At 49.3% G+C, this 27,217-nt stretch overlaps 1 protein-coding gene and 1 pseudogene across 1 annotated transcript in view; both read left to right on the top strand.

Annotated features, from left to right (window-relative positions):
• Positions 1-27,217, top strand: part of LOC138498512 (zinc finger protein 615-like) — a 1,154,252-nt gene that overhangs the window by 95,614 nt on the left and 1,031,421 nt on the right. The window lies entirely within an intron of this gene.
• Positions 17,267-18,012, top strand: LOC138498406 (zinc finger protein 300-like; annotated as a pseudogene).

Consider the following 27,217-nt stretch of genomic DNA (forward strand, 5'->3'; position numbering starts at 1 on the left):
ATTTTGAACATGAGAGCATGCCAGTCTCTGTACCTGGACATGGGTGGGGGTGAGGGATGGGTGCTGATGCCAGGTACATATATGGTAGCCATGTCTGTGTGCCTGACCTGCGTGTCTGTGACTTGTGCATGCCATGGATGCATGACACATGTGTGTGACAATGCACAGATTCAGTGAAGCAGCCAAATTACCCTTGTATCCGCTGTGTTTGGTGTGTTTGGGGCCAGATGGATGTGACTGAGGTGAAGTGTGTGCATGTGATAGGCATGAGCCATGATGCATGTGAGTTACATGTCATTGAATGTTTCAAGAGTCCATTGGACATGCATGGAAATGTCCATGGCATGCACCATGCCTGTTACTGTGTGTGTTTTGCCTGGACTGACCCATGTGTTGTGGAGGGACATGATGGAAGTGTACTTTGACAGTGGTGCTCATCTGCTATTGCTTCCTGTCTAGGGGACCATTGTACAGTACCCTGATGCTTGTGTTCTTTGTCTCTCTCTACGCAGCGGCTAGTGAAGAAGAGGGCGGAGACGGCGCTGTGGAGCAAGGCGGCGGGGATGCCCCCACGGCTGCAGCGGAAGGGGTGGGTGAGCCCCCACAGGGGCCTGCTACGGTGGGAGACGGTGAGGAGCCATCCCGGTTGGTGGTTTGCACAGAGGAGGAGGAGGCCGCCACTGGGGCACACATGGGGTCTGGTGGGGGCATCCCTGCTGGTGCAAGTGGTCCAGTCCAGGGCCAGGGGCAGGAGGCAGCACAGGTCACCGTGGAGGGGCCTGTGCATGTCGCTGTCCCTGACCCTGTGAGTGCACCACCATGCACCAGCAGGGATGCCCCGTACCAGGCCCGTCCGCAGGTAGAAGGGACATCCATGTCACCTGACTCCCCTCCACCTGCAGACGTGGGAACCCCTGGCCGTGTGGAGAAGGTCCTGATTGGGGTCGCGATGCGCACGGCTGTGATTCGTGATGCCGTGCATGCTTCCCGGGAGGAGCACGCACGTCATCACGAAGTGCACCGTGCCGACGTGGCCCAATTGGGTTCGGCCATGTTCGGGGGTTTGCTGGATGTGTTGGCCAATCTGGCGGCCCTCTCCTCCTCTGTGCAGGCTATACACCAGTCGTTCTCCTTGCCGTCTTCCGGCCCAGATGCCACCAGGGCCCCCTGTGTACCTGCCCCGACCAATGCAGCCAGCTCGGTGGGGATCCCATCCCTGCCACAGTTGGGAGTCGGAGGTCCAGCAGGGGTGGAGAACACAGCAACTGGACCCCAGCAGATGGAAGATGTGACAGCATCATTGGGCAGGGCACGTGCACGACGGCGTCGGTGGTTTCCATCAGCCTGGATGCCGTCGTGCTGGCAGAGGCAGTGGCGTCGGAGGCAGCAGCAGGCTCGACGTGGGAGGCATCATGGCTCGGGCCATCAAGATCAGAGGGGCAGGCATCAGCCGGAGGGCAGGGCAACCCTGGGATGGTGGTGTCTTCCGTGTGGGAGCAGTTGGTCCAGCGGATAGGTGCGGAGCGGCAGCAGGCGGAAGAGGAGCGGCTCACCATGGTCAGGGCGGAGTTCTCCATGCGTCGGGCGTTGAGGCGGGCTGAGTGCCTCGAGGAAGCTCGCAGGGAGTTTGAGCTGAACATGGGGTTATCCCTGCGAGACCTCGGGGCCAGGACAGAGTCCCGCCTCCAGGACATCGACATGGAGTTCGATGATGCCCTGGCCAGCAACATCACCGAGTGAGCCGCAGGACTTGCTCGCTGCCTTTGTATATAGTTACTTAGTTAGTTAGTGTTAGGTTTCCTTTATTCATTTTTATTTTTTTGGACCGCTCGGACAATGGCCACTTTTTTGTATATATTTTTTTCATTAGGTAATAGTAGGTTTCATTTATGGCGTTGGGCTCATGGACCCTGGAATATTCGTGTATATAGTTTGCTTTTTGAAGAAACATTTTTTTTATTAATTATTGTGTTCACCATGAGGAAATGGTTTTTCATTATTTTCCTTCCACATGATATTGCTTTGGACAACATTTGTTTTTGGATTACTTTGTTTTTTTTATTTTTACATTTGTTCTCGGACATGGACCATTTATTTTGTTATCCCCATTGTTGTATGTTTGATTTGTTTACTTATTTTTCATCTTTAATACATGTTTTTTTAACTTTTACTTGTGGTATTTTCTCATTGGTTTCATACATGTCATGATATGGGTTTTGACATTCACTTGCACCCATTGTGTATGTGTGTGTGATGGACATGTGTTCATTTACATACTTGCCATTGGGGTTGTATCATGTAATTGCATTCACTATGTGGGTGGATGCAATCCTTGCCTGGGTGTTTGTGCTGGGTATGCTGCCCATTACTGCCATGATTGAGTATCGTCAGGACCTGGGGGCAGGGGGACATGTGTGGGTGCCTGGTGGAGGCTGCCCCTGCACTGCTGGGGGGTGGGGGTGGTGGGAGACATGGGTGGGGGCCTGGTGGAGGATGCCCCTGCACTGCTGGGGGGTGGGGGTGGTGGGAGACATGGGTGGGGGCCTGGTGGAGGGTGCCCCTGGTGGCTGGGGGGTGCGGGTGGTGGGAGACATGGGTGGGGGCATGCTGGCAGGTGCCCCACAGTGCTGGGGGGTGGGGTGGTGGGAGACATGGGTTGGACATTGGTGGGGGCCTGCTGGCAGGTGCCCCACAGTGCTGGGGGGTGGGGGTGGTGGGAGACATGGGTGGGGGCCTGGTGGAGGGTGCCCCTGGTGGCTGGGGGGTGGGGGTGGTGGGAGACATGGGTGAGGGCCTGGTGGAGGGTGCCCCACAGTGCTGGGGGGTGGGGGTGGTGGGTGACATGGGTGGGGGCCTGGTGGAGGGTGCCCCTGGTGGCTGGGGGGTGGGGGTGGTGGGAGACATGGGTGGGGGCCTGCTGGCAGGTGCCCCACAGTGCTGGGGGGTGGGGGTGGTGGGAGTCATGGGTGGGGGCCTGGTGGAGGATGCCCCTGCACTGCTGGGGGGTGGGGGTGGTGGGAGACATGGGTGGGGGCCTGGTGGAGGATGCCCCTGCACTGCTGGGGGGTGGGGGTGGTGGGTGAAATGGGTGGGGGCCTGGTGGAGGGTGCCCCTGGTGGCTGGGGGGCGGGGGTGGTTGGAGACATGGGTGGGCGCCTGGTGGAGGGTGCCCCTGGTGGCTGGGGGTGGGGGTGGTGGGAGACATGGGTGGGGGCCTGGTGGAGGATGCCCCTGCACTGCTGAGGGGTGGGGGTGGTGTGTGACATGGGTGGGGGCCTGGTGGAGGGTGCCCCTGGTGGCTGGGGGGTGGGGGTGGTGGGTGACATGGGTGGGGGCCTGGTGGAGGGTGCCCCTGGTGGCTGGGGGGTGGGGGTGGTGGGAGACATGGGTGGGGGCCTGCTGGCAGGTGCCCCACAGTGCTGGGGGGTGGGGGTGGTGGGAGACATGGGTGGGGGCCTGGTGGAGGATGCCCCTGCACTGCTGGGGGGTGGGGGTGGTGGGTGACATGGGTGGTGGCCTGGTGGAGGGTGCCCCTGGTGGCTGGGGGGTGGGGGTGGTGGGAGATATGGGTGGGGGCCTGGTGGAGGGTGCCCCTGGTGGCTGGGGGGTGGGGGTGGTGGGTGACATGGGTGGGGACCTGGTGGAGGGTGCCCCTGGTGGCTGGGGGGTGGGGGTGTTGGGTGACATGGGTGGGGGCCTGGTGGAGGCCTGGTGGAGGGTGCCCCTGGTGGCTGGGGGTTGGGGGTGGTGGGTGACATGAGCAGGTGTGCAGGGTAGTCCCCTGTGGTGTGTGCTGCCTGCAGGGGCCGTGGAGGGTGTACAGGTAATACCTGGGAGCACACAGCCAAATCGCGTGTGGAACTTCCCGTGCACCCCTGAAATCCACGTACCCGGCCAAATCGCGTGTGGAACTTCCCGCGCACCCCTGAAATCCACGTACCCGGCCAAATCGCGTGTGTAACTTCCCGCGCACCCCTGAAATCCACGTACCTGGCCAAATCGCGTGTTGAACTTCCCGCGCACCCCTGAAATCCACGTACCCGGCCAAATCGCGTGTGTAACTTCCCGCGCACCCCTGAAATCCACGTACCCTGACAAATCGCGTGTGGTACTTCCCGCGCACCCCTGAAATCCACGTACACGGCCAAATCGCGTGTGGAACTTCCCGCGCACCCCTGCAATCCACGTACACTGACTAATCGCGTGTGGAACTTCCCGCGCACCCCTGAAATCCACGTACCCGGCCAAATCGCGTGTGGAACTTCCCGCGCACCCCTGAAATCCACGTACCCGGCCAAATCGCGTGTGGTACTTCCCGCGCACCCCTGAAATCCACGTACCCGTCCATATCGCGTGTGGAACTTCCCGCGCACCCCTGAAATCCACGTACCCTGACAAATCACGTGTGGTACTTCCTGCGCACCCCTGTAATCCACGTACCCGGCCAATTCGCGTGTGAGACTTCCAGCGCACCCCGGTATACACGCACACGTTTTTTTTCTGTCAGCGCGTGTCTGTGTTTGTGGGTACCCCTTTGCACGTCATTTGTCCTGGAGGGCCACAGTATTGGGCATTCATCATGGCTGTATAATGGTGCTATTTGTTGGCGCACCTTTTGGCGCACATTTCTTACAGGCGCAGAGACGCTACCGCCTGCTTTCTTGTGGCGGTCGTGTTTGTGCCTGTGCGCTGGTTTGAGCGTGCGCTTTTTTGCCCTATTCTATTCCATGAATACATGTTGTAGGCGAGCGTGTGGGCGTTCCGCGCACTTGTACCCTGTGCTTCCCCCGTGACGCCCACATTTTGGCAAGTTGTTCCCCATTCCGAGTGTTACGCCCCGTGTTCCGCCTACTTTTGTTGCGTGCGCCGCGCTATGTGCGATTTTCGCTGTGGCCTGTGCGATTTTCGCTGTAACCTGGCGCACGCCGTTAGATGGCCTGTGCGCCAACGTGCGCCGCGCACTTTTTTATCGCACATCCCATGGTTTTCTCGCGCACGGCCTTCCATGAATCGAGGTGCGCTGCTTTTCGTGCGATTTTCGCACTTGCACTGCGATTTTCTCTATTCCACTGCGATTCGCACGTTTTTGCCCACTTGCGCCGCGCTAATAATTCCATGAATCGGCTTGTATATTTCTAATAATAATGTGTGGATGCTCTCTCTCATGGTGGTAATTTTGAAGAGTGTGCACTGTAATTTTGAATAGTGTGCACTGTACGCCACGCACACAAAGTATAAGTAAGTTTCATGTTGCAATTATATTTTACACACCAGCTATCCTATTTCCCTGAACACTGCAGGAAAGGCACTGTTTTACAGAAGAAAAAAAAGAGACATGAGTGCCTGAACTGGACGCCAACCAACGAATCTGCAAATTTTAAATCAGCCCAAGGATCCCAGGTAGGACTGTACAATTATCTATCCGATTTGCCCTTTATGTACCCAAAAATAGAACTCCATTCCTTGGGTTGTCATGCCGTCTCGGTTGGAGTAAGATGTGGTGGCCTCTGACCAAAAGAAATATGACACCACGGTATGTATCGCGCTGCAGAAGCCACTGCAGTGTGTGGGAAGGCCCTGGACATAAACTTGCTGGCGAGCGAGTATCCTTCTAAGCAGCCAGGCTATTGGCCCAATGAGAAATGTGCCAGAAAAGGCAGTGCTGGCATGCAAACTGCCGGAATCACTGGCGCTTCTATTTCCAGCACCGGAAATGGCATCACCGCAGGAACAGGAAGCTCGCCGGTGGCCATTTTGAAAACTCATTTCACTTTAAATACCCCACTTCCTGCTGCCATCCACCAGAACCGGAAGTGCAGATACGCCTGGGAGTGCCAAATCGCGGTTCCCTGTGGTCTGGCTAAGGAAGCCGAAGTTCGCTGCGCCAGAGCTTGCTGAACTCACGGACACATCCGTGATGCATGCCAAGGCCCTTTTTGGGAATTGCAACTGGAGGATCAGCCAGAGGAGCAAGACAGACATCTGGCAGGCACTGGCAGATGAGGTCATAGCTGTGGGGACTGTCCCACGCACACCAGAGGACTTGCATAAGTGGTGAGACGACTTGTGGCAGAGGGTCCAAACCCTCCTGGCCAACCACAGGAGGGAATCTGCTGTCACAGGAGGAGGGACAGTGGCACCCGTGACCCACATGCCCCACATGCCCCGGGGGGAGACTTGCAGCTCCATCATGCACATGGTGGGCATAGAGCAAGTTGGGATGACCGAGGTAGGAGCTGGGACCCAAGGCAATGGTGGCAAGTACAACAGACACCAGGTAAATGCAAATGTTGAGTCTAAATACATGCATTAACAGGCAGAGAAACACCAAATGGGCAAGGGAACAGGTCCAACACGTGTGAGTCACAGCAAATGGCCCATTCCCACACACACCTGCAGCTATAGCCATGCACAAGCAGCGTAGCCAAAATGTACAGCCTCACACATGGACACATGTCAAGCGGCCATGTGTGCCAAGGGAAACCAGGACAGGAATCATAGGCCCACAGCACATGCAACAAAAAGCTATCTTGGTAGACGGTCAATGTGCACTCCTGCCACCCACATGTAGAAACACACGTTGGAGCAAACAGACTGAAGAAACAGCATGTCAAGAGCAGGACACACACATCGTAGCGCGAGTGTAATGCAAGGCCACAGATGTGACTCGCAGAAGACTACCGGCATACTACTCTCACCCCAACTGGCACATCCTCAGACAGCGGTGTGCCTGGCGTTCAATGCTAATCTCAGCATGTGCAGGCAGGCCTGGGAAGGCCCCACTGCCAGCTGTGCCAGGACGACTGCCAGCTGCCACCAGCATACCACGTTTGGTCAGTGGCTCCACCCTACCTCCTGCGCCCTCCATACCACCATGAGCACACCAGCCACCAAGCCGTTGTGGCAGGTACAGCATGGAGGATGACCACCACAACCCCTACCCGACCCTGTCTTTCAGCCCGGCAACACTGCACAGCCCCCTTCTCTACCCATGCCCAGCATCCAAGACATGGAGACATGGATGGGTGACTACTTGCAATGGAGGACAAGCATGGGGCAATGACCACTCTTGCACAGCAGCAGCTAACTGAGTTGAGGCTGCTACGTGAGTGCATCCAGGCCAGCAGCCGCAGAAGTGCACACTAACAAGGCCATACCACCACTTCCCTAATCATCCTGCCCCAAAAGGTCCATGAGGGAAATGAGGGGATTTTGGCAATGTTTGAGTCCCTCATGCACTCCCTGCAAGTTCCTCTTGTGCACTTACAGGCCCAAGGATTTGACCCGCCATTGACCACCACTCCCCCCAGGAGCCTGTAGCAGGGAAGACCATTGCACTGCTCCCATCGGCTTTCAACGACACCTGGGCCAGCCAAGAGCCACGTGCCGAAGATGCAGCGCAAATGACATTTGGCCGAACACTCAAATTCACATTGTGCCTATGGGGTGTATGGAAAGGGTGTGTGGGTGGACCTCCGATCTCCTTGCTGAAAATAGACCCACCTCATAAGTAGTAAGTGCACGTTTGTCCGTAATGCAAGTTTATTGTACAAACGGCTGGGATGGGCTAGATGACACTGTGTCAAACTAACCTGATTCTCTCCTAACCACACAAAGGTTACACATTATATACATTTTGCAACATTTAACACACTCCCACATATTTCATTATAAAGTGATCCCTCCAAACATGATTGTTCAAACATATACAAAGAAATCTAATTCCCCCAAGTTCACATATTCCCATATGATACATTCAAGTACTTTCAACATATATTTGCATGAAATCATGTTAACAGCAAACCCCTTTTTGGGATCTTTCTGTAGTCAGCAGGGACATTGTTACATATTCACGTACAACAAACCTAATTTATTACAAGTTCCATCTTGTCAGGGACCTTTAACCCCAGCTGTGATGCACATGCCTTGACAAAGACAATTCCACAATATGAGGAGGGGGAGAGACAAACAAGTTCCCTTTGAACTGATGGCAGCCATCATATCCACCCAGACTTGCTGGTGTCCCTGGGATCTCCTATTTCATGCTAATCTATTATATGATTACCATTTCAGCACGCATGGCCTCTGGCCACATCCTAGTGATTTCTGAGAATCTGATTGCCACCCATAAATCATTGACCAACTCTCCCCTTAAACACCCCTTGTACCGGGTTTATTACCTGGCCTCAAGACGACCCTACCAGGTGGCCAGACTTCCGTGGTCAGTGAATAAAAAACTCCAATGTATTCAGGAAGAATACATCTCCTCTCCACAATAGCACAAAGTCGTTAACCCTTACCTGGCCACAACTGACCATTGATGTTATCACAAATACCTGAATGCAGTTTGGCCGTCTTCCCCTAGCCTTCATACTTAATCAACCAGCATTCCAGGTCTCGTAGAGTTTATCTCACCACTCCAGGTTTCTGTGGCCTACACCAAACCCAATTATGGGGCAGTATACAGATTCATGCATTCACTATGTACCCTTTTGTTCCCCAACTGTCCCAAACTGTTCGCATATGAAGCTCTTCGCTTCCCATCTTTTAGGTTCTGCGTTGCACGCCACACAATTACATTAGGTTGACATTGTATCAGCAGACTAGTCATTGGGCCTCATTACACGGATGGCGAAGAACCTGGAGCCCAACCAACCCTGGATCCATCTCTGACTCTGTGATATGAAATGGCAGTGATCCTAGCCTTGCTCCTAGCTTTTGACAGTGTTGCAGTCATCATGGCAGCTGCTGTTGGTATCTTAGCAGAACAGCATCGTAAGAGATTCTAACAAGTACAAAAGATCATCAATTAAAAAAAAAACAAATTGGCATGAGGATCTTCACAGCTTTGCTTATTCACATTGGCACCTAATAGAAAAGAGAGTCCATCTAAGGGTCATTTGTGATTTCTGTTTCCTTCTGCATGACCCCCCCTTAGATTATGTAATACAGCAATTGTCTATGTCAGAGTCGCATTTCCTGAATCAATAGGAAGTCAAAGGTACAGCACGTGCTCCCAATATTTTGGCACACTCCCCACTCCATAGCTGTGAGGAGGTTGAGGGTGTACCTGTGTTTCAGAGCCATGAGCCTCACAGGTCGCAGTTCTTTTATTGCATGGAATGTTGACTCCGAAAATGTTTACAAACAGTAAAAACTTGTAGTGGGTGACCTGAAGCCACTTTGTATTTGCAATTTCTTGAACCGCCAGGTGCCAAAAGAGAAGAAAAGAACATCTCAGTTCCGCTGAATAACCGATGCTGCTCATGAATGTTCATCAGAGCTTCTGTAGTTACTGGGGATATGTAATTTGATCTTTTAGTTCTAGTCAACAATTTCACTACTCCACGTTCAGGCAAAGTCAACAAGGTGTCCATGTCTGGTGACTTAAGGGTTGCAGGGGACAAAACAGGAAAGTGTCAGATGTTGTAGGGAACAATAAGGATAGGCACGTGTAATGCAGTGAGACTGCACACCCCTCGCCAGGCTGGAGGTCATTGTTGATTTGCAAACTATCTACAAGACTAAAACACATCAAGGAGTGCTGATGTACCTCGAGCCAAATCAGCGACACAAAGTGTGCAGCTGCTGTTCCCATTTGTGCAAACAGGTACTGTGCTATCGCCCTTAAAACACAAACAAAAAATGTGCAAGTAACTGGATCTTAACAGATTTCTCTGGGTCCCTGAGCCATGTCAGATATTTGAGATATTTCTTCCAAACATTGGCCCAATCTTTTTTGGTCTGTTCCACCCCTTGTTCTGATAATCCCCACATTTCCTTTATGGTTCTGCGGGGCCAAATTGTCAAATTGTCAAGACGAGGTGCGAGGTCTGAGAGTCCTTCTTTTCACTCGACAAGCGGACCTCTACGCTTGTCGGGCAAGGAAGTTTTCTGATTCCGGCTCTGTTTCCACCTTGCCGGCAACTCCAACTGCCTTTTTAGGAGGCTTAACAGGGCAGTCTCGAAGGAAGTGACCGACGGAGCCACAGTACAAGCATAGATGCTGTTGTTTTCTTCTGTCTCTTTCGGCCTTAGTTAATGGCCCTCGCACTCCCCCCAATTTGCATGGGTTCGGCCAAGTCGGAAGTCTTGGATGCATTTTCCTTTGGGCGTACAAACATCCGAGTGTCCATCCTAGCTCGATCTGCCTTACGGTTTTATAGTCTATGATCAAGCTGGACCACCAGATCAAAGTATTCGGCACAATCACTAGGCTGGTTGACCACTTGAGCTAAAACCTCTTTCAACTCCCCTCTTAAGCCCCGGTAAAACAGAGTTGTTCTCTTATCGTCGGGCCAATCAGTTTCTACTATCAGCCTATTAAAGATTGCAATGTACGTGAACAGATCCTGATTACCTTGGCGCAGGGAAAAGAGTTCATTATCCAATGCCTGACCCTGAGAGTGGCGGTCAAACAACTTTTCCATGTTCATTTGAAACCCCTGGAAGTCTCGCAAGATGGGATCATCCCGATTGACTAAAGGCAGTGACCAGTCTGCCGTGCTGCCACTGAGGTAAGAAAATATAAAGGCTACCCTTGACTGGTCGTTTGGAAAGGCCCCTGGCCTGCATAGAAAATGAAGTCGGCACTGGTTCATGAAAACCTCATACCTTTTTGGGTCTCCTGCAAAACGTTCTGGAGGTGCCAAAGGTACGGCTCCTGATAGGACCACTTGAACTGGATTGCCGGGTGCAGGCGGAACCATTGATCCCAGTCCAGGTAGCAGTGTTTGTCCCGCCTGGGATTATACCAATTGTTTAGCAAGCTCATCGGTACGATCTTTAGCCACAATCAATTCCCTCCTTAAAGCATTAGTCTCCTGCCGGGCAGAATGCAGCTCGTCCCTGAGTTCCCCCAAAAGCTGGGCCAGTTGGTCAGTCTCTGAAGTCTCCATAACGCCCAGGGAGAAAATTTGTAGAAGGCTTTGCGTTCTGTCACGCTCAGCTGGTCTCCACAGGGGTGTAGCAGGTAGTCGTATGACCGGTATCTGCACTGGCGCAGCCTCAATGGTATGTTGGCGTCTTTTCCCTTTTAACCTCCCCAGGAAGCGTTAGCCTGCAATGGCGAAACAAGATGTTAGCTAAAAGTGGGTTGGATTGGTCCCACTACTCGCCACCACCTGATGCCCGACTCCTCTCTTCCTCACCTCTGAGTTTATTGAGGCTGGCTCTCCGTCCTGCTTAACCTTGAGCAGGGGCGTGGCAGGCACAGTCTTTTTCTGGGCGCAGTTACCTCACTGTTCCAGAGTGCAGTTACTGTTCGTTTTCGGAATGCTGGGATTATCGGGTGATTATCTACCTCAATAGCAGGTTGGTATAGATGCTCAAAGTCTTATTGTCCCACTGTTATAATGTATTTGTTTTCTCTTGCAGATGCAGTTTTGGTGTGGAAATCAATTAAAGGATTTGGCTCTCCCAGGATGCTAAAAGGTTGCCTCCAGGTGAGTATAGCACGGATGGAAGGCGCTGAGTGACTGAAATAAATGTTCGTTCAGTACTGAGCGTGACTTACCTGCTGTTCTTTTCCTGTTCCCTTTTGCAGGTGTGGCGAGCTCCCAAGATGAAGAATGGACTGGTTGCATACAGGTGAGTATAGCACGGATGAAAGGCGCTGAGCGGCTGAATAAATGTTCATTCAGTTTTGTGGGCGGCTAATCTGCTGTTTCTTTTTCTGTTTCCTTTTGCAGGCGCGGCGCGGTCCCAAGATGAAGAATGGAAGAACCGCTCCACTGAAACCAGGAGGAACGCGGAATACTGGGTGAGTATCGGCACCTGCGTGGACATCCTTTCACAGAGGCGGCGATCAGGAAAACAGCTGGAGATGCAACCGATGGACCGGGTTGCAGGTAAGTCTTTGGTCGCTGAAGTAACACCTGTTTCTTCTCTTTTTCTATTTCCTTATTCCGATGGAGGGAAGCACCGACGGGCGTGGCTGTGGAAGCTTGAGGACAGAGCAGACACAGTGAGCGTTACGCTGCAGGAGTGCAGAATAACACAAAGCGTGTTCTGCTTGCAGGGTGTGGCTTATATAGCCTTGTAAGTAGTTCCAGGTAAAGAAGTCCCTTTGCCACACCCTGTCTTCCCAAGAAAAAAATAGTCCCTCTGACCCTCCCTGGATTTTACCAAGGCTCAGCCTCAATAGGCAGGTAAATAGTTCCCTGAGTTCAGCCCATTTAAAGAGCCAATGAGTCCATGAGGCTCTGGGGTGTTTCCTTGGTGCCTGACGAGCTCTTCTGGGTGGTGGGAACTCGGATGGGCCTAACGGCTCCAGGGGCCCCGGAACCTGCACCATGACAACCAATACCGGGAAAAAGAATTGTACTACCCAAAAGCAAAAGCTGTTGGCTTTTCTGTACTTCTCCCTATGTGGTTGGCACACCAAGAATGTCACTTTGCCCTTTTATAGCACGCCTCCGTCACGTCTCGTGCAACGATCATCTTTGAATATTCAATAGGGTCCATATAATGTGCATACGAATACATTAATTGGAGACCAACATTAATGAGATTTGCTTCCCAGATGTCACCCCACTTTGGTTTTTAGTTTCTCAAGTAACGTTAGTGGTCTCCACTTATTGTATGCTATGATAGGTTCTTCATATACACTGTCTCTTAAACTATATGCTTGTCAAAATGGCATCTCACAGACTCCCACACCTAGACCCCAAACCTTCCAACACTACCCAGCAGGGGATTGTCAGAAAGGCAAGTGGACACGGATCATCTGGTCTGGAGGAGTATGCCTCGTTCTTCATGCATACCCAATGCAGAGGAGGAGGGCAGTGGTAGGCAACAGCACAATACAACACCTGTGAGGCCGAGGAGAGAACGAATGAGCAATCCATATCTAGGCTTCCCAGAGTCCTCCCACCAACCAGTTGCTCAGGCTTCCTGCAGGTTCAGCCCTACCATGGTGGGATGGTCCATTGGTCAGACCTCCTGGGAAAGGGAAGCATTGACGATGATAGCCAGGCACTAGAGTACAGATAGATGGGCATGGCTGAAGGCAGCAGGAAGGTGTGGTGTAATAGACCAAGCACTGACAGGCAAAGTCATTCACAATATCATGGCCGGCTGATGCAATATTAATGATGCAGGGAGGCAAAGGGCCTGGGCCATGCACAGCCTTTACTCCTGCTAGAATTACATTGCCAACTTGTGGTAGTGTTCAGCTGTAGGTTCCTGACCGCCCAGCTGAGAGCAGTTCACCAACTTGTGAAACAATACAAGGATCTGGGAAAACCTGTGCATTACATTTGTGGTAGAGGAAGATGATAAAGATATGTGTCTCATGAATGGATCAGTGGACTTTGCTATGTCGGGAGGGGACTGGGTCAAGGGCAGGAATCTGGCTCATTCTGCTTCTTGGTAAAGAACCTCAGTGATGGAGTTTTCAATTAGTTTTCACTCGGCGAGTTCAGAAGCACGCATGTAGAAACTAGGATGGAGCGTGTTGAGGTACAGCAGGGCATTCTACTTTTTATTGCAATCTCTTATTATAGTACATTGTGGTCAGATAAATGGATCAACATTCTGGGAGCACGGAAATTGGATTCAAGGGGGACTCGAGATTGATATGTGCCACACAGGGATATGGTTATGCCAAGATTGTTAAATATTGTGGGCCTTGACATCCCACAAGAAAGAGGCGTTGCTTCTGGAATGTGGATAAGCTCACACAGCCTAAGGTGGTGGCTGCACAGACAACGCACCTGAGAGCAGATTAGGGGGAGCTTGTCATCTAAGGATTATCCACTCCGAGCATAGAGCACTCCCAAAAAATTATTTCATCGCGTGACCGCAAACTGGTGTTTGTCCCCCATACTGGAGCGCTCAAAGGTTCTCGCATATACTGTTGTGATCACTACCTACACTAGACACACAATAAATGTAGGGCTGACAGACGAATGGGTGGACAGTTGGGGTGACTATGCATACTATTCACACGTACATACATCTTATTCCAGGGTCACTGCCATATGGGTTGCAAGAGATGCAGGCTTTGGAATTCTCGCACCTTTCAGATCATGGATCTGTGGGATTATGTTGAGCGGATTCCCCTGGAGTAGGGTGAGTAGAATCTCCACAGTAGATCATTGGGAATCATTTGTGCAATCACTAAATGGCGGCATCAATTTGTGGATATTTGTAGAGATGGGCACCTTCCCCATTGGGTACCAGGGACGGGATGAAAGCAGTTCTTGGTCACAGCACAGAGGGCACAGGGGCGTGCTGAGATTCAACCTAAGGTGCAAGGATCAGAATCCAAAAAAAGGGGTCTGGGTCTAGTTAGGGGAGCCTGGTAAGTAACAGACCAATTTACACCCACTCTTTAACAGTAAAACAGAGTGTGTACTACCTCCTGAAAACTACACTGTGGTATTTTCAACAGAGAAACGGAAGTGGGATCCCTCTGGCCAATTAAATGTAGTACCTGGCAATGGGCAATTATATAAACAATTAGGAAGGCCAAAGGGGTGATATTGTGGAGTTTGTGGAGTCTCCCATACACTTTGTTTTGGTTTGTGACACAAAATCCAAACCCATCCCTCATCTCCAGGATTGACAGAACAAATCAAGCTTATCTAGGTTTAAAGTCAATGGGCCTCATTACAAGTTTGCCGGTCCGGTAACAGCGGTGCCAGTAAGCTACCAGCACCGTTTTCCTGGACCAGCAAACTACAAGTCTGCGAGCGGGTGCCCTTTGGCCGCCAGGTCTGACCAGGCGGATGGTAAAGCACCTGCTCGCAGACCTTGACGGATGCACCCGCGCAATTCATGAATGGTGCCGGGGCATCCCTCCTTCCCATTCCCATTGCATCCAGTGGGACTCAAATGGGAAACGGGGACTAATATTTTTCCGGTGCCCGGGAATGGGCGTTTACCGGATCTGCCGCGGCTGTAATGCCCTGGTAATTGCCCATTCGCGGGTGCCGGAAAATTCATGACTCTGGCGGCAGCCGTGCCACTATTTACTGGTACGGCTACCGCCAACCTTGTAATGACCCCCAATGTTTGAATGTAGTGGCAGCATAGCCTGTGCCATTCTCACCATGGGAAGAGATTGGCGCTTTCCCTTTAAATCGCAATTCTGTCCTTGTTTCCTCGATTGTGCTATTGGTTATATTATTCATGTTTGGGCCAATACACAAGTCATCGGTGATTGGACTATGGACTGTTCAAGCAGGCGTCCGACTAGTGGCAAACGCATGCCTTTATCATTTGTGTATGGAATTTGGGAGCTTCCATGTGCAAATTTAGTCATTTCTGAATAAATATATTGGTAGAACATATACATGTTACTGATGATTAAAATATACATTTAAGATGATTGTTCACCCAGCCTGTGTTTTTTCCTAGTGTTCTCGATGCAAAACTGTTACTCACCACTCCGAATAGGCCGAAGATGCGGAGAAAACAACCTTGGAGGTGTTGGTAGTATAGAATTCTGAATTCAGCCTTCCATCCCAGCTCCCCTGAGTACAAGACTCAGGCTTCCTCAAAGAGGGGCTCTTTTCCACAATGTACCTCTCTGCTGTTTCAGTTAGAACAGACAGAGGTGTCAATTGACTAAAAGAGCGGGGAGAACACACACCGCCAATACCAATGCTGCAAAAGAATACCAAGATATTAGACAGTGTTGATGTTATACAAGTGATTAGAATCGTTAAAATGATTGGACAACTACCTATATGGATATTGGAGTGGAATTGCGTTTCCCTGGGATAATCTACAAAGAATAACACGAATGAGTGGAATTGAGCTAAATCAGTATTGGTTCCCACTTTAGCTATAGAATTGATAACAACTGACCTGAGTAAAGATAAATGGAGTAAGAAGAGTCCAGGAGTCTGAAGACAACGACAGGAGAAAATAACAAACAGGGAAGTTAGTATAGGTAAGTAACCCCGAACGGCACGAGGGACGCACTAGTGCCGGGTTGGTGCAGTTCAGGAAAGCGTTCATATGCACTAAAGAGCAATCTCACAGGAAAGTCACTCAATGTCCCAGAATCCAACAGAAGACAATGTCCATGGAAAACAATAGATATGTACCTGAGTACATGAGCATAGTTGAGTAGCTGTTGAGATGATTCGGATGTAGACAGCAAATTGCTGTGCAGAGCGGCAACCAGGGAAGAACCGCAAGACACAGAAGAGAGCCGTATCCAGTAACGTTCTGAGTCCAACAGCCAGACGATCACGACAAGAATAAGGGAGGAGACGAAGCAATCCAAAATTCAGGCAAAAGATCAAAACCAGGAGTTCAGATCAGGATTCGTGTAGGGAGACACGAAGAGGAAACGGATGAAACCGCGTGTAGCTGGTAACGCTAATTAGCAGCAACGAGCCCCTTGGAAGATGGTGGTTTTATAGTCGTAAGAGGGGCGTGGCTTGTTGTACGTCTTCTACGTACAAGACGTGTCAGGTGACCTAGAGTGCGTCGACGTTTGTACAGACGCCATGGTAGCTTGTACCTGGACCATAGAGAAGCCTGTAAAGAAGTTGTGTTCTGCAAGGATGCCGGCGGGGAAGTCTGAAGTGTAACAGAAACATTTCTAAATAAAAATGTATTGCATTATTCCTGCTGCATGTTACCTCTGTTCCACTAAATGTACCCATTGGAGCACCACTTCTCTGCCACCTGTTAGCCTGCCTTTCAAAAATAGATGGCACTTCAAAGTCAAATAAGATACTCGTGAGGAGTTAACATCACTACTACTGAGTAGAGTCTTGTTACATGTGCTGCCTGCGATTGTTAATGTGTTGAAACTAATAATGTGCATCTCCTTTTATGTTAATAGGTGACTGATGCCCCAGAAATGCAACAACAGTGATTGTTCGATTCTCTGGACTAACGCAGTGAAACGCTTCATTGTTAGAATGCAAATTCCAAGCATTTTAGACAAGTGCAAGTTTGGGGTCCAGTTGCCTTCACAGAGTATTCAGGAACTGGGATTGCAAAGCCTGTTGATACATGATGACTTCCTTCCATGCAACCACTTTGTGGTAACATCCAGTAACCAAGCGTGTTCATTCTGTAAATCCTGGGGGAGAGGTATATCTAGCATGAAAATGACAATCTGTTATGTGCAGTAAGAAAAATATTTCTCATTGGTGCTCTGAATTTGGAAAAGGTTAATTGAAAAGGCTCCTCTTAAGAGAAGGCACCTGACAAAATAAACTGGCAAGACACTTCATACGTGCACAAAATGTGGGAACAATTGCCATCTCAAGAACACACTTATTGCCCACTTGAGGACATGGGTGAAAAACCTTACCAGTGCACTGAATTTGATAATGACGTCCATTTGCATGATACAGTTATCAGCCACCATCAAATGAATACAGGTGAGAAGCCTTATGAGTGCATTCAATGTGGGAAAGGGTTTTCTACAAAGGGGGAGCTTGCTATATACCAGAGAACACATACAGGAGAGAAGCCTTATGAGTGCACTGAATGTGGGAAAGGGTTTGCTACAAAGCAAGATCTTACTATCCCCCAGAGAACACATACAGGAGAGAAGCCTTATGAGTGCACTGAGTGTGGGAAAGGGTTTGCCCGGAAGGGAAGTCTTATTACCCAACAGAGAAGACATGCAGGTGTAAAACTGCATGACTGCATTGAGTGTGGGAGCTCGTTTAGTCATAAGGTAGGTCATATTTACCATCAGTCCTTAGAGGTGAGAAGCCTCATACGTGTAGTGAATGTAGGAAGAGTTTCTTTTCGGGGAGTGATCTTATTCGCCACCGGAGAATACATAAAGCAGAGAAACCTTTTTGGTGCACTGAATGTGGAAAATGCTTCAATCGGAACAGTCACCTTATTAGGCACCAGACAAAACATGCATGCCTGGGTCCATTTCAGCATAGTGAATGTGGCGAATACTTCAGTACGAAGGATGCTCTTATCTGCCATGAGACAGGACATGGTGGTGGTGAAATCTCTTCTGCAACTGAGAGAAGGAGGTGCTTCTACAATGCTACTGAGTTTGGCATGCCTGTCTAATACTGTGAAGAACCTGCCTCCACAGCTGTTCTCGGCTTCCTCTGGCACATGCATGATGGCTGATTATGATTGTTGTATCTCTAGCATTTGAAATGCATCCCTTCTGGAATATTCAGAGGGAGACTGTACCTTCTGTATTAAGGTAACCATCCTATGGAACACTTTGCCTAAGGACCTCATGCAAATTAATGGGCACCAACATTTTTGAAAAGCTTAAAATACTGTGTGGTTGAATCAATAACTATAGACCTTTGTAGGATATATGGAGTGTCCCTTGGGACCCCAGCAGCTAGTAAGGGCTCTATCCTCAAGTGGCGGTCTACCCCCAGCTCTCAGCTAAGCTAAGGTCTAGCACCCTCAACATGCAACATAAAGTACCCATCTACTGAAATGGAAACCAGAGGGCATCTTGTCTTTTTCAGTACTTATATTATGCTCGTGCTACATAGATTCTAAAAGTTGATTTCGAGGAGCTCAGAGTGCATTTCCCTTCCCAACGCCATTGCACAGCTCTATCAACGTACAACCCTTACAACTTACTCCCAGGTTCTCTAACACTGTCACGAGATGACACCCTGAAAGGAGAGGCACAGGACACCCAGGAAGGGTTTCGGGTGGTTGTGCCGAAGTAAGGTGGACAGAATAGTACACACACAGCTGAAAGTAATGAGAACAAAGAGTAGTCAAGTGTAGCAAGGAATAAGGTACAACAGAATGGATTCCCTCTAGGGGTGTATGCAGATATAGGAAAAGAGTATTCCACGAACCTTAGGAAAAACTCTAGCCTTCTGGACAGTTTGCTATAACAGAGGCCCACGCTGTTTGCTCATGACTTGGAACAACAGCTATGGGTGTCTGTATCGTAGAAATGAGACAAGGGAAGGGGCAGAGGTTGCCTGAAGGAAACCAACAGACAAGCTCTGTACAAAAGGGTCTACGAACAGTACAAGAGAAGATACTTACAGACAAATCCAGGAAAAGGAAGTTGATAGCAAACTAGCAGAAGGAAATGAAGGGGAAGTTGTGTAACAGGATTGGATAGCAGAAAACAGTAAGGAACAAGGTTGAGCGCTCAGAGGAGCAGGAAAGCAATGAGCAAGCCCACAGGAGCAGGGCTGTGTTCGGGAGAATTCTCTGTTTAGGCTGAATTTCCTAACCTAGTGAGTCCCCCAGCAGCTTTGCAGGATTTTTGGGGTTTATTTTTTTCTCCTGCCAAGAGTGAGACTCATTTACCCTCACTCTTGGGCATGATTTGAGTGTGTTTCTTTGAATCTAGATGTGTTTAATGGGCTATAGGGTCTTTTACTCCATAGGGCTTCATGTGTTTTTGTGATGTGTGTTACACAGCACCCTCAGTGCAGTGACACAGCGGTGTCATAGTGACCCCCAGTATAGACTCCATACCCTGGGACTGACTACTGTCTCCCAGGGCATGTAAAGTCACAATTGACTTTACTAGTCTTAAATTCTGAACAGAACCAGTACAAACCATCATATTGTGGACGTACTGGCTGGGGCAATTCAATTGCCCCGGGGTCTGTTAGTTGAGGGGGCACGTCTCCGTCCCCCCTGATCGAGTTTTGGCTGGTGGCAGTGGATACTACTTTTTATATTCAACCGTGAATATTTTCCTATGGGATTTCCCATTGTTTTAGGCTACTATCTTTATTTAATTATTTACGGTAGCCTCGAACATACCGCTGGTTTATTTAATTAATATTAATTCTCCGGTTGGTATTTCTTGCCAAAACTTGATTCTAAAATGGCGTTTGTTTTCTCTTCTGTGACTCCAACCCAAGTCGAGCCCTTTGTTCCACTTTTTGGCTGGCTTCTCCACAGAAGCCCTCCAAAGTGGTGCCACTCTGTTTGGGGTACTTAGGAGGGGTGGAGGGAAATTTAGGCACCCTGGACTGAGTTGCCTAGGCAACTCAAGTCGCACTCCATCCTGATTGGCCCAAGTGGTGAGCCGACCGGCTCACCACTTAGCATGTTTGAGTGACAGCTAGGCTGAGTGAATGGGGGTTTGCTGCATAAAAGCAGGGCTTTGGGGACTGGAACTTCAGAAGTCGCCACAGGACCTAAGAATCCGACGAGGGAGAAGCTGAGTCGACCTGCCATGACACCACGACCGGTGGAGCCCTGCTGGACCGTCTCACCACTTTTTCCCAACGACAGAGGAGATCTCCCGCCGGAGAGTCTTCTTCCTTTAACTGGTGGGGATAACCAGTTTCACCGTCTTTTCGCTTTCCCGACGTATCTCGTGGCCGCCTTGCCTGTGCCAAGCACCCCGGCAACCGGGATACCACATTTTACCATGACCGCGAAACCAAGGTACCACCTTTAACCGGAAAACTCTGCGGCTGGTTTCTGCCCTGGTAGTGCAACGACCTTCATCTTTCCTCCAAGTCGAGATCTTCTCTTCCCCTGGACAACGACACGACAAAATTGCACCCACTACCAGGAACAACTGCCACCGCTGGAGGATCCTTCCCACTTAAGGTACCGTGTCCTGCCTGGCTTCCCTTGCTACCGACTGTACGGGGTAGATTTAGCCCCCGGCTTTCAAACCTGGGTTAGCCTGGGACACCTTGGCTAAACTTTTCTAAGCCTCTCTAAACGCTTTTCTGAACCCTCTGCAAGACTTTCTAAGCCTAGCGTAACTGTGTGATCTTGGGCACATTTGTGCTCTGCTCTCTCTAAGAGGGGGCCCAGCCTTTGGACTTTGGCTCACCAGTGACTTTTTGCTCTCTGCCTTGCTAATAGTGTTCTGGAATCGTAGAGTGGTGTACCTCTTCTTATTCTGTCTTTTTCCCTCCCTTTTTCACAAACTTATTAGAGTGCAATCTAGTTAAGCGCTCACCGCTGTATGAAAATAAGTGGTGTTTTATTGTGATTTTCTAATAGGGAAAAAGGGGTGTATATATCATAATAGTAACTTTGTTTAGAATATTTTACAATAAGAGTGCTGGAGTGTTTCAACTGTGTGTTTTTAAATAAATAATTATGTACTTTGATACCAAAGCTCTGGCCAGTGTTTGCTTGTATTATTGTATCTGAATGCCTATTGAGTATACTTTGCATACTGCCTAACTCTTCTTGAGGGAAGTCTGACTGCTCAGCCGCAGCTACCAGGTAAATCTGTGTGGTGCAGACTGCTACCAAGTGGGTTTACTGCCAACACCTGTAGTCTTAAATATTTTGCAGTGGTCCCTAAGGGAACTGCACAGGTTTCTGCCTAACACTGGTGTACAGTGGTGGGATTTGTATTGAGTATACACTTTAGAGTGCTTGAGGATACCTTAGTACAACTAACCACAAAGCTTAGCACTGAAAAAGTAATCTTTCTAACATGTCAACTATGGAAACTTATAGTCAAGAGTCCCTTGCTACAAAAACTGCTGATTGTTTAAGAGTATTGTGTAAGCATAAGAACCTCCTGACTAAAGGCAAGAAAATTGAGTTAATAGAAAGGTTGTTAGCTAACCAAAGTCTGGATTATGGGTCTGAGGAACCTACCATGCCAGAAAATGTAGATAACAGTATAGAAATTGATATTGATCCAAATGTTGATAATCTTGAGGAAGAGTCAGAAGAGGAGGGTGAGGCTGCTGTGACTGTCCCCCCTAGGCCTCTGTCTGCCCTACCTGCTGTACCTACTGGGCCTTTACCAAGTCCCACACTAAGTCCTCAATATCTTGAATTAGAGAAAATGAAACTTGAACTAGAGTTCAAGAGACTGAATACTCTGGCTGAACAGAGACATCAGGAAATGAATCAAGAACTAAGGCTAAGGGAAATGGAGCTCAAGCATGAGCTAGAAATGAAGAAATTATCTGTTGAAAATGTTTCTCTCTCTGGCTCCTCTAGAAGTTCCAGTCCTAAAAGACGCCAGATGCCTAAAGAATTGGTTGGTATGTATGAGCCTAAGTTGGATGTGTTGGATTGGTTGTCTCTGTTTGAATATAATCATGGGCTCCAGAACATCACAGGAAATGACTTATTCACCTGGTTGTTCTCTAGGCTTCCCCCTGTTGCAACTGATGTGGTAATGGAGTTGGGGGAGGAGGATAGGAAATAGTATGAATGTGTGAAACTAGCTTTGATAACTAGGTTTGGGAAGACCCCTTCCCAGTATCTTAAGAGGTTTAGAACCCTCAAAAAGTATGATGGTACCCCTTGGGCTACCTGGGTGAGTGAAGGGTTGAAAAACATAGAGGGATGGATTAAGGGTTACAAAGTGAACACTTATGAAGGTATGAAGACTCTTTTTATGTTGGAGTCAATTTATGATGCCTGCTCTCTTGAGCTCAGACAGCACTTGGCTGATTCAAAGGAATTAGATTCCCGAAAACTAGCTAAGGCTGCTGACTTGTGGGTTGCCAACAGGGCCACTCACAAGGATTCTGGGGTAACTCAGAAAAAGGATGAGGGGAAACAGCCTAAAAAGGACTCCAAAGAGAATTCTAATACTGCAAATTACAAAGAGGGCCCCAAACAAAACCAGAAGGGTAAGCCACCAGGGAAACCACAGCAGAATAGTGTCTCCTCTGGTGCTAAACCAGAGGGAGGTCAGAACAAGCCTCCATTGCAGAAGGCATTTGGTAAATGCTTTGTTTGAGACTCTACTGACCATGTGAAAGGAGATCCCAGATGCAAGGGTAAACCTTCAGGGATCCAACTTGCCTCCTTAGCCTTCGCTCCAGAAGAGAAAGTCCCAATGGCAAGTGGAAACTGTCTACTGCTGGCTGATGAACCCATTGGAGTCTCAGCCAGTGTTTCTTCAGTCTCTCTGGGGTTGTGGGAACAACAGAATTTAGATGTGTATAATTCTATCCCAGATAATACTAAAGAGTATTATGAAGACAGTGTCCAGGTAAATGGTCAGGAGACTCCTGCCATTAGAGACACTGGGGCCAGCATAACTGTGGTGGATGAATCTTTTTTCAAGGCAGAGGATGTTGCTAAGGCACCCAAATGCCTCACCAGGTTAGCTGGAGGGCCTGTGCAGATGTGTCCCCAGTTACCAGTTCTCATCCAGTGTAATGACATGGCTGTAAACATACCTGTCAGTGTACAATATGAAGTGCCAGGAAGGGTTCTGTTGGGTAATGACCTGAAAGCTCTTGGAGTTGTGTCACATACCCCAGACCGCCTAGTAAAAGGTTACAGGAGCTCACAAAACCTGCAAGAGAGAAAACCCTGCGAGGGTTATCTCAGGAGATGATGACAGAGATCACTCCTTTACCACTGGAGCAACTCACTGCAGTAACTACCAGATCAGGAGCAAAGGGGCAACCCAAGACTCCTAGGAAAAAGTCAGCAGCAAGCACTCCAGTGCTTCCAACAGTTACACCTGTAACTCCACCTCCAGCTGAGGCTGAGAGGGAGGTACAACCCTGTATGGTTGAACTAGACTCTGAAGAAGAGCTAGTGGGAGGCCAATAACTTATTGGAGATCTAGACCCTGAGGACCATCCTGAGCTGCAGTCTTTACTGGCAGAAGGTTGGCCCAGCAGGGCAGCTTTCTGTAAGGGACAAAGAGAATGTCCAACTCTGGAGGGTCTCCGCCATCACGCAGCTGCTCAGGCTGAGGGGCAAGATCCTGGGAAGTATAGGTTGCACTGGGAAGATGGCCTCTTCTACAGTGAACCAACTGAGTCTGAACCTGGAGACTACAAACGCCTTGTAGTACCTCAAGAAAACAGACAACAGTTCTTGCACTTAGCCCACAAGATTCCTTTAGCTGGTCACTTGAGCTTCAAGAAGACCAAGGAAAGGCTCTCCCTCTACTTCTATTGGCCAAAAATGGGGGCCGAAGTAGATAGGTTTTGCAAGAGCTGCCATACCTGCCAAACTTCTGGTATGGTTGGCGCCAAGAATGTGGCACCCTTAGTGCCTCTCCCAGTTGTGGGAGTCCCATTTGAGAGGGTAGGGATTGACATTGTTGGTACCTCTTGATCCCCCTACCTCTTTAGGCAACAGGTTTATCCTTGTTGTAGTAGACCATGCTACTAGATACCCTGAGGCAATCCCTATGAGAACTGTTACAGCTCCGGCTGTGGCTAAGGCCCTCCTTGGTATTTTTACCAGGGTTGGGTTTCCTAAGGAAGTAATATCCGACAGGGGATCAAACTTTATGTCCCACTACATGAAAGCCATGTGGAAAACCTGTGGAGTTACTTACAAGTTCTCAACCGCCTACCACCCCCAAACCAATGGGCTGGTAGAAAGATTTAACAGAACCATGAAGAGCATGATAGGTGCTTTAGAGGAACCCCTGAAAAGAAAGTGGGACCTTCTACGGCCATGCCTTCTCTTTGCTTATAGAGAAGTCCCTTAGGAGGGAGTAGGTTATTCTTCCTTTGAACTTCTCTATGGCCATCCCGTCAGAGGTCCATTGGCCCTGATTAAGGAGGGGTTGGAAAGCGCTCCTCCCCTCAAGCCAGTCAGAGTGACTGACTATGTGATAGGTCTCCGACGGAGAATGTCACACATGATGGCAGAAGCTAGTGATAACTTGAAAGCTGGACAAGCTTTGGTCAAGCATTGGCATGATCAAAAGGCTAACATGGTTGAGTTCACTCAAGACCAGCTAGTTCTCGTTATGCTCCCAACAAGGCAGAGGGCCTTGCAAGACAAATGGATGGGACCCTTCAAAGTTGTGGGAAAACTTGGAGAGGTCAACTATCTGGTGGATCTGGGCAGACCCAGGGAATCTCCTAGAGTCTTCCATACCAACCGACTGAAAGCGTACATCTCCAGACCTGAAGTAGGAGCCTTGCTTCTAGCTTCAGCAGCAGAGGAAGAATAGAGCGAGTCTCTCCCTGATCTCCTCAGAGGTGTATCTTTAGATGAAAAAATTGAAGGAGTCAATCTCTCTTCAGATCTGACACCTGAGCAACAAGAGGAGTGCAAATCTATGTTAAATCAGTTTGCCTCCCTGTTCTCACTCTCACCAGGCTTGACCCCTTGGGGACAGCACGAGATACTCACTGGTGACTGTCTGCCAGTCAAAAGCAGAGGATACCGAATGTCAGAAAATGTGAGAACCCATATCAAGGGGGAGGTCAAGAAGATGCTTGATCTCGGGGTAATAGAACCCTCTACTAGTCCATGGTCTACCCCAGTTGTGTTAGTACCAAAGGCAGGGTCCAAAGACTTGGGATTCTGTGTGGACTATAGAGCTCTTAATGCAGTCACCAAGACTGATGCCCACCCTTTACCAAGGACAGATGAGTTGGTGGATAAACTTGGTGCAGCCAAGTACCTCAGCACATTTGACCTTACGTCAGGCTATTGGCAAATAGCCTTGACAGACCATGGAAAGGAGAAAACTGCATTTTCCACCCAGTTGGCTTGTACCAGTTTAAGGTCATGCCTTTTGGATTAAAAAAATCACCTGCTACATTCCAAAATGATGGTAAACCAAGTTCTAGCTGGGATGGAGGACTTCTGCATGGCATACTTGGATGACATTGCAGTCTTCAGCCACTCCTGGGAGAATCATGTGAACCACCTAGGACATGTTTTGCAGGCTCTTGGACAGGCCAATTTGACTATCGAGGCAAGTAAATGCCAGATAGGTCAAAGTAATGTGGTCTACCTTGGGCATGATGTAGGAGGTGGAGAAATAAGGCCTTTGCTCAGCAAGATTGAAGCTGTGCGAAATTGGACAACACATACTACTCAAACCCAAGTGAGAGCCTTCCTAGGCCTCACTGGGTACTACAGGAATTTCATTGAGAACTATGGGAACATAGCTTCTCCACTGAATGTAATCTCCTCTCCAAAATTCCCTAAAAAGGTCAAATGGAATGAGGAGTGCAATCAGGCCTTTGAAAAACTTAAGACAGCTCTTTGCCAAGCTCCAGTATTGAGAGCTCCTGACTACCACCAAACTTTCATTGTACAAACTGATGCTTCCAATGTAGGTGTAGGTGCAGTTCTAAGCCAACTGGATGAGAAGGGTAGGGAGCACCCCATTTGCTTCATCAGCCGTAAGCTGAAGGATCCTGAGACAAGGTGGGCAACAATAGAAAGAGAATGCTTTGCTATTGTGTGGGCACTGAATAAGTTTAGCCCATACTTGTATGGTTCTACTTTTGTCATTCAGACTGACCACCAACCCTTGAGATGGTTAATGCAAATGAAGGGAGAAAATCCAAAACTATTGAGATGGTCAATCTGCCTGCAAGGGTTTGATTTCACCATTGAGCACAGGTCAGGGTGTCACCATCAAAATGCTGATTGACTCTCTAGGATGTATGTCATTGTCATGCCCCCCGGATTCCTACGGCACTCTTATGCCCATGGGAGAAGCCCGTGGCGCCTGTCCTGGCGATTACATCAACGCCGGCATCATCGCCGTTAATTATTACATCTCCCGATAGATCTGGCGCTTGGCAGGAATCCTTGGAACGCTTTTTCCTCTGCATGCGTTCCACGCCTTTTTTTTTCCCTTACTTCCTATATCTAGCCACGCCCCCAGAAAGCCGGTGCTCCTAAACCGTTGTGTTACGCGAGCAGCGCTTCTCGGAAGAAGTTTTCCTACCTGTTGTTTACCTGGTTGCTGACTTCTGCTTACCCTTTTTTGACCTCGTTACCTGGTTTTTGATTCTGTATTGGTGACTGTCTGATCTGTCCTCCCCTGCTCGACCACGGAACTCGTACCGGACTGTCTTGGGATTCCGCTTCTCATGTCTGGCTCACGGCTCCTTCTCTGATCCATAACCCTATATCCCTTACCCACTCCTGGTTACCCGCTCTTCGAACGAACTAGAAAATACCCTGCATTGCGGTGTTTGAGAAAGGAAACACCATGTCTTTTTCTTCCTGAACCCTGTTTTTCTGCACTGGAAAGAACAGTGCGGACCGCTTACACCTGGTGACATTCTAGCTTGGTTTTGTTTTGGGATTTTGGGACGCTCTACTGGTTGCATCACTTTCCTCTGGATTTTGGGACGCTCTGCTGTTTGCATCACTTTCCTCTGGATTTTTGGGACGCTCTACTGTTTGCATCACTTTCCTTTGGATTATTTGGACGCTCTGCGGTTTACATCATTCCCCTTTGAATTTTGGGACGCTCTGCTGTTTGCATCACTTTCTTTTGGACTTTGGGACATCAGCGACACTAACCTTGGCACTCTCTGTAAGTCGCCGTCTGATCCTCGCCCACATCTGGTCTTGTGTGTTATCACAAGTAGGT

This window comes from Ambystoma mexicanum, chromosome 5q (genome assembly GCF_040938575.1).
Source record: "Ambystoma mexicanum isolate Mex_15411 chromosome 5q, UKY_AmexF1_1, whole genome shotgun sequence".
In the NCBI taxonomy this organism is placed as follows: domain Eukaryota; kingdom Metazoa; phylum Chordata; class Amphibia; order Caudata; family Ambystomatidae; genus Ambystoma; species Ambystoma mexicanum.